The 8,732-nt window shown below is 35.2% G+C and overlaps 1 long non-coding RNA gene across 1 annotated transcript; it reads left to right on the forward strand.

Annotated features, from left to right (window-relative positions):
• Positions 1-1,468: 1,468 nt before the first annotated feature.
• LOC140905146 (uncharacterized) lies at positions 1,469-7,820 on the forward strand. Its single transcript, XR_012156768.2, has 2 exons — positions 1,469-4,523; positions 5,147-7,820. It is a non-coding gene; the product is annotated as an uncharacterized LOC140905146 (long non-coding RNA).
• The last annotated feature ends 912 nt before the right edge of the window (positions 7,821-8,732 follow it).

An 8,732-nucleotide genomic window follows, 5' to 3' on the forward strand; every position in this document is an offset into this window, starting at 1 on the left:
CTAATCCCTCCATTCAATACGCCTACACCTAATGTAATGAAAGCAGCTACGTGCATGCAGATAATTGTGGTGTTAGATTTAAATTCCAGCAAACAATGGCATGTCTCTTTGTCACTCTACTTTTGCTTATGGCACCACCCTAACTGAGTCATTCCCAGTTGCTATTGCCAGCCCCAGGGGTTAGAGTTAAGATTGTGATGAAGGAGTGGCATGTACTTTAACTATATTTCATGCTTTTTCAGAAGTTTATGTTTGCATTACTGTAACCTTTCATTTGAATTGCCTAGTTTTTTGAACAGAATAAAGTGTGTTAAACTTAGGGAGGTATAGTTATGTAGGTGTGTAGATAGAACTGAGGACAGAACCCTAGTTTTGCTCCATATGTGCATTTCATCTTTTAGATGTAATTCTGACCTGGAGTTACAAACTTTACCCTTAACTTTTTCAATATTGCTTCCCCAAAGGAGCATTTGCTGAAGTGCAGTAGCTAAGAAAAATCCTGAGTGACTGGGATTTGTTTGGAGAGAATTGGAACCATCGTTTGAGCCCTAGCTGTGTCCAAAAAATCAGTTAAAGAACCAGGTGATTCTGTAAAATGCTGGGGGTTTTGGGGTGGGGGCTGTATCTCGGGAACCCTGTGCTTAAATGACCCGAATGTGGACCACTAACACTACCCTACATCCTCATGAGACAGCAAATTTTCAAGATGATCCAGGTAAACACGCATATTTTAGAAAACTTACTTTCTGCATCAACTGCTGTGATGTTCATTCTTAACTATAACAGATCAACTTCTCTGCTATAATTTATCCTCACACAACCACTGGAGGTAGAGATGTACTGTTATCCCTATTTTTATAATGGCGGAAACTGAAGTACATAATGCCCAGGATCTCACAGGAAGTCTATGATGCTGCTGGGAATTGTACTAAAACTCTGCCAAGTCTTAGGCTAGTGCTCTAACCACTGGGACATGCTTCCTCTCCTAAACAGCCTAAACATTCTTGTGTTTGTGTAAGACATCTTGTGAAAACACCCTAAATTTAGATATGATTAATCTAGTGTATTCTACTCTGGTCCTTAATCCATGTCCTCTAATGTAAAACCTGAGCATCTTCCAACAATGCATTAAGCAATGTGATTAGTATTTGTCAAGTGTGGGTCTTCTCTTTTTCTGTCCCCAAGGGGAAAACTGCTTGTGGATTTTTAATTTAATTGTTTTGCTTGTTTTAAAAAACAAAAATCTGAGTCCGGCAGGCCCTCAGACTCTCCAACATTTTAGAAGTCTAATTGCATCACTTTTAAAAAATGATTTGACAGACTGTCTGGAATTTTTTGTAGACAAACTGAAGAACTGAAGACATTATGGCCAGGCTGACAATCTGTGCGTGTGGCTGAAATGCAGGGGATCAGAGTTCATCTCCTTAGCATGGTCCCTTGCTACCTGGACAGTAGTTTGGAGGTAGTACATTTATCAGCATTGTGTAATTCCTGAGCAAGTTTCCCTGACCAATACTCCATACAGCACTGATATGCTCCTGAAGAAATGGGGTCAATCCCTCCATGGCTGGAAGTTGAGTTGCAACCCGAGGGTCATGGGAGGGAGAGGAAATGAGAGATTCCCTCTAATCTGTCTTCCCTCTTGTTATCCTCCCATCACTAAAAAGAAAAGAAAAAAAAAACTGTCTAGAGAAAGAGACTGGATGGCCTGAGTGATTGGTAATGAGAGATGGTGTTTTTTTCATCTCTAGGAGACTGATTCAAATTCATCCTAGTCACGGTCATTAGTGTCTGGTGGTTGCTCAGTGGCCTAAGTAGAATGAGTTGCTGGTCTCCTCTCAGTCTAGTTCCTAGAAAACATGTCACAATTGGCACTAATTAGAATATTTATTGACATTCTGAGTAAAGACGCCATGAAGAATGAACTACATTCTCACTCCAAGAAATGATTTAATCAGGAGCCAGTCTAGGAAAGTCTGGACTGCTGTACCCAGTGTTGTACCAGTCCGGTGAGTAAATAAAAACGTTGATCCTTATGTTGGTGAGCACTGTTTGCTTTAATGATAGTGTCCACTAGATGGCACCACGAGTATCAGATACAGTTTTGGGAACAGAGGAAAATTCTGATACGGTTTTCTTAATACGCTGCAAACACGAACTAGTCAAATTCTTTTAAAATAATTTTGTTTCTAATATTAAAGAAAATTAAACTTTTTTAGTTTAAATATACCACTAATTTTCAATCAACATTTTAAAATTTTATAAAAGGTCACTTATTTAAAAGAATAAAAAGTTTTACAACATTTGTTTGTTTTAGCCATATTACTATTTTTATAATTATAACTATAGCACAACACACTTAAATCACACTTGTCATTGGTATTTCATTCTCAAATTTTAAAATATCTTAAAATTATTATTTATTAGGAATACCTTCCAAATTCTTAAGATTTTCCCACACTGCCGTTTTTTTAAAAAACATATCATTCCATCACTGAAGAATGTAAAAGGAGCATGTCCCAAAATTTAGTATTCTGTTTTTTAAAGAAAAGTTTTTGCCAGACTCTAATATCAATCATTTCAAATGTTCCCATGAAATAATAATAAAAAAATCACTGAAAAGAGGGTTGTTTTGTTTGCTTGTCTTGTTTGGATTTTAAAAGTCCCATGTGGTAGTTGCAGCCCAGATATTCTGGCAGGAAAACCAGAAAGTGAAACTGACCAGAAATGTAAGTAAAAATGTCTGGGCTGTTTTCATTGTCCAAATGTAGATATATGCAATAACTTAAATCAGCAGCATAGATGATGAAAAGTAAATTGGATTTTTAAAATTCTTAAGGTGTCATTAGTAATGCAGGAAAGGACATTTGTTATTTAAAAATGAATTCTAACCAGATTACTAATTCTATAGTAAAAACACATTTTTCAGGAACCCACAGAAAACAAAACTTTTGTGCTTCCAGGACTGTTATTGAAATAGCAGGAATCTAGCAAACACTGTTGCTACAGCTGCACACATTCCTTACTCTATTATTAATGCTAATTGGGTAAAGTAATTTCATTTTTAATTTCCCATGAATGTATTATACATAAGGGAATATAAAGGTAAAGATAAAAACTATTTTAAATGTACAAAAATGTGTCCCTTTAATAAAATATCCAACAACAATATTTTACTTCTAAAAATAGTAATAATCCACAAAACAATTACCTGATTGTACAGTTCTATTAATTTATGAACTAGTGTTCAAAACAGAGGTGCTGTTTTCTAACTTTAATAAAAGAAAACAAATTTTGTTTAACATGGGGAAATATACTTACACAGAAAGATAAAATAATAACAGGCACATACAATTCATTTACATGCATATGTACAGTTACAAAGTAATTGGACATGTAGGCACTGTGGGACATGTATCCACTTCAGTGTCTGATGCTGTACCATTTAAATCAACAGGAATTTTGCCACTGATTTTTATAAGTGCAAGGATTAAAACCTAAATGCAACCCCAGTTTTGTTTAACAATAACATGAAAAGATATAAATAAAATACATGTAAAATCTTTTTTGAGACCCAAAACTTTTGCAGATTTGAGTACATAGGATGATTTAAAAGTTGCAAATATATTTGAAACAAAGTATTTGCAGATGACTTTCTCTTTTCCCTACACTTCCTTTGAAGACTTGAGTTTTGGGTTTTCCCTGTTTCTGTTGAAGACCTCACAAGTGCAAGAAGCAAACTAAGGAATACAGCTTCTGGCCAGCCCTTCTAACCCCAGTGATTGTTGCATGACAAACAAAGAACACTCAGCTGCTCTTATGGTGGGCTACCTCAACTTTAGATGCAATATGAATTTGCTATGGGGAAGAAATTAAATAATTTCCAAAATTATCTTTCTCAGTAATTTCTCAGCTAAATTGTGCTTGGATTCAGAGGCTCCTAATGAATCTGGATATGTTAATAGTGATTGGATCATATCCAAATATGACTTGATGGGAAACCCATTAGTTTTCTTCCCTGAGGTTATATTATGATCCCATCTGGTCATTGCTAATAAATCTGGATGCATTCTGAAAAAGGGTTGGTATTGGATTCCAGTGTAAATCAAGGAGACTGCAATTTCTTTAGGATTCATTCATACACTTCAATGAAGTTGAATCTTTCTTAAAACTTGAGGAAAATAGAACATGGTCATGTGATGTAAGCTTTGAATTAATTTATTGGTTCTATTACAATTGTTTTTCTGTTTTAATACCAAAAAGGTACCACTCTGCATAAATCATGATTGTGATTTAAAAATCTAATATTAAGAAAGCAAATGCAAACAAAACCATTAAAACCAATTTTGTATTTGACTCCAGCCACCTGTCATATGGTAACAACCTTGATTACTAAATCAGTGCTGGAGCAGGAATTGATATAGAGAGGAACAAAGAGGAATTTCAACAAAGAGGAATTTTTGTCAACAGTTTTCAAAAGCTTGAAAATTCTGGGGAAAATACTATGAAACATTTTAAAATAGGTAGGCTGCAATTTATATCCTGTGGGTGTAAATACTGTGCAGTATTAACTATACACATGAAGAATTAAATTTCATCTGTAAATAGATATTTTTCTATTGTATTAATTATTTTCATGACAAAATGTTTATTATTTAGTAGAATGACTGTACTTTTGATCAATTGAATCATTTTAAAATTCAGTCTGAGTTCTGAGTTCCCCCTGTGATGAGCAGCAGTAACTTCACTAAGGGAAGCTAAATCATTACAGAATAATTCTGTTATATACAGTATCATTTATACAAACCAAGTCCTAGCATAAAATAATACATAAGCAGAGGAAGAGAGAAATTAACAGGAATAGGAAAGGAAGAAAATATGCTTTCTGATTTTTAATGTATGATAACATATTTCATTCTTAGGTTATAATTTTAATTTCTGTAAAACTACAATGTCTGTGTATATTATATTAAGATTTATTATTTATATTAAAATAACTGTATTCTAAACATTTGCATATTTTGCCATTACACAAATTATTTTTTAAAATGTTTTAAAACGAAAACGAAAAAGGAACTTGGATAATTGTTTTTTATTTTCTACAAGAGACAGTTGACTAACTGATATGGTTTGTTTGTTTCTGTAGATCCAGGATTGTATAGTGACCCTCAGCTCTGATACTGAGGAGTAGCTCTGCGCATTCGTATCGTTTGTGATCATGAAAGATATTGGATGGAGAGCGCTAAAGACTGGAGCCCTCTGTTTACCCACAAAGCCAACAATGCAAGCTTTCCTCACATTGCTCCACGGTGTGCTTGGAGAGGTCAGCTGTAGAGATGATAGTGCAATTCATTTTGACACTCCCTTCATTTCCTTGGGCTCTTCTGGGATTGCCAACGCTGCTGCCAGTACAACCAACTAAATTACATGGGATACCAAAAAGCTGTCAGATGGTAATGACGTTTCACTCATTCCAACTGTGGCCGGATTCGGACCAATCATCTAACAATAATGGGAGGTTACTATAGATGACCATTTTGGCTCTGTAAACCATAAGTGAGAGGAATATTTTGGTCCCCGATTCAGCAAAGTACTTAAGTTCTTCCTTGACTTTAAGTTCTTTGACTTCAATGGGACTAATCATGTGCTTAAAATTAAGCAAGTACTTAAGTGCTTGGCTAGATCAGGGCAGCATGCTCAGCATCTCCCAGGATCACCCTTTAATTACCCTAGAGACTAAGGGCTCTTGTTGGTAACTTTTTCATGTGCCAGTGTGTAGTCCTTACTCATATAGGAAGTCATGCTGGCTTTGGTGGGATTGCTTACCAGATTAAGGGCAGGAGGATTGGGCTCTAAAGCTGCTGTTGTTTCTAATACAGGGCAGGCTGAAGCAGATACGCATGTGTTTGCATTACTGATAAATAAAAAACTAAAGCTTTCCCCTTTAAAAACAAAAGTTGTCTCTGATACTTTTAGTAGTGTCTGTTATCCTGGCATCACCACTAGTGCTCCCCTTACTAGCATGGCATCAGAAATGCCTCTTCCCATGGTCACAGAGCTGCTCCTGCTCTGCCACATGTTAGCTCCTTTGTAGGGGGAGGCTCAGCAGCAGCCCAACTAGAGACTAGTGGTGCAGTGATTTATACACAGAGGTGACTAAAATCTCAGTATTCCCACAATACCAGTGATGAGGACTGATGTCATGGTACTTGCAGAACTAATGCGATGAATAATTGCTGACCAATTAAGAGTATACATTTTCACCCTGTTTTCAAAGTAGATACTGTGGCAGTAACAAAATGTAGTTAAGTACTGTGGTCCTTTCCATTAATAGATGATGAATGTTGTTTTTGTATATGTTTATTTGCTTTTTCTGCGGTCTTCTAAAATGTAAAAGCTATTGCTATGAGTCACTAGGTGGAAGCATATACCTTAATAACTAGTTGCACAACTCATTAGTGAAGTAAGTTTTTCTGTTCCTAAATAATTTTCAGTTACGCTTCATGAAGTTAAATATCTTGCCACAAACCTTATTAAAATGCAACCCAATTATCCTTCTGATTCAGAAAAAGCACCTTCCCAAGGTCCCGATCCTGAAAACACTTATGTAAGAGCTTAATTTTACAATCTTTAACAGTGCCATAAGTGTTTGCAGGACTGGTGCCTTATTCAGCAAAGCACATAAGTATATTCTTAAATTCCATTAAAGCTATGAGTATATATTTATGTGCTTTGTTGAACTGGGGCTTTTAACAAGTCATTTTTGTCTTTTAAGCACCCTTAACAAATATCAATATTGTGCTAATTGTTGTTGTATTAAGGCTTGCCTTTAAGAAATACAGGGTTGAGAAGCCATGAAATACTCTTAGTGTCTGTGTATATGTGTATTAAATATATGAAAATTTAAAAAAAAACCACAGTGATATGAATATCTTAATATTAATACTCCTAGTTGAGGAAAGCACCTAAGCATACACTTAAGTTTGTCCTCATTCAAGAAAATCAAACTGTACTTCAATGGGACATAAGCAACTTAAAGTTAATCACCTTAAGTGCTTTTCTGAACTGGGGACAATGTGAGGATCTATTTGAAAAGCAGTTGTATATAAATAGCACCTTCTTACTCAACTGTTTATTCAGAGTCATTTCAATTTACTTTATTGATTAAAATAAGTTTTTATTACACTTGACTCCTTTTAGCTGTGTTGGCTTTGCACACAGTGTGAGCTGGCTACAATTCTGGCTTTTGCCTCATCAACATAATTGTTAACCAAATCCCAATTGCAGAATCTCTATTGTTGGTAATATGTGAAGCAGAAAGAACCAGCTTGCTTTTCAGATTGCAGATTGGATTTCCTGAGCGCAGGATATTTAAGAAACAAATTAAAAAATCCTGCTTTTTACTTGGTAACTGAACAATTTAGTTTGAAAATCATTGATAAACATGAAACATAGAACCCCACAATGAAATGTTTTCAGTCATATTTCAGAGAAAGACCACATTTTGATATGAAGTAAAACTATGTGGGAAGTTTTCAGAGGAGGGCTTGTACAGGGAGAGAAAATTATTAAAGCATGATGGAGCCATCAACATTCAGGAGTTAGGGAAAATTCTGGTATTCACATTCCTCATCTGTCTTCTCAGTTGATGAAATGATTCCCTTCCTTTTGTTATTGTTGGTCTAACTTTTGTCTCAATTCCCATGTACTTTCAATTTGCCAAATTTGACTTTGCATTTCTTTTTATTGTAAACAGCTGTAGTGAATTTTGGGGTTCTGAATGATTAATTGTAAAATGGACGAAGAAAATAATTGCTTTACATCTTTCTTCTATGTATTTTTCTTGAGTGAAAATATCCACTGTGTTTCATAGAGCACTGATGTGAAGTGCTATTTCAAAGTCACTCAGTAATTGTATTTTAATTTGATACAGATATACTTCATTTTCCTCCCACCGTTATTTCATGTTGCATTTTCACTTAGAGCAGTAAAAAGTGCTCTCCACTCTATAACTACAAAACAATACTTTATAAAATGTAACCTTCAGAAAGGTTTCTTATAGTACCTGTCCTATCTGCCTACTCCTGACAAAAACAAACAAACAAACAACATTTAACCATGACAAGAGAGAAAGTTACTTTGAGAGGTTAAAACTTTTTTTTTTTAATACACCTAATTATTCTATTTGTATAAAATTCTCTGTGCTCAGGGTTGTCTCCTTGTTCCTTCTATGTGCTAAGAATAACAGCCCCAGCCTATAACTTACGCATGCAAATGTGTAGTCCTTACTCATACAAGAAGTGGAGATTACTCAAATGAGCAAGGTCAGCAGGACTGGGTTCAAAAATTGCTACTGCTGCTAGCAGTGTGTTACATATCCGCTTCTATGCCTTATCAACAGAGGATATGAAGGAATCTGTTATGGGCCAAGCTACAGAACTTTGGTTCAAATTGTTGCATGTCGTTATGAGTTCGGTTGTGTTTGGATCCTTTGTTTCTCAGTTGACTGTTCGTTATATAGACTGAAGAAAATTAAAAGGCAAATTTTTTCTAACATTTAAAAATTACAATCGAAATATGAACTGGAAAAAAACAAGTCAGTATATGTGGGGAGAAATAATCTGAAACACATTCAATGGAATGCAGAAATATAGAAGCAGGATCATCAAGAGAGTCTTAGTGGAGACAGCAGACAGCAAATTAGACACGAATCTGCTGTGAGTTATGACAGC

The sequence above is a fragment of the Lepidochelys kempii genome, chromosome 1, assembly GCF_965140285.1.
Source record: "Lepidochelys kempii isolate rLepKem1 chromosome 1, rLepKem1.hap1, whole genome shotgun sequence".
NCBI classification, from domain to species: Eukaryota; Metazoa; Chordata; order Testudines; family Cheloniidae; genus Lepidochelys; species Lepidochelys kempii.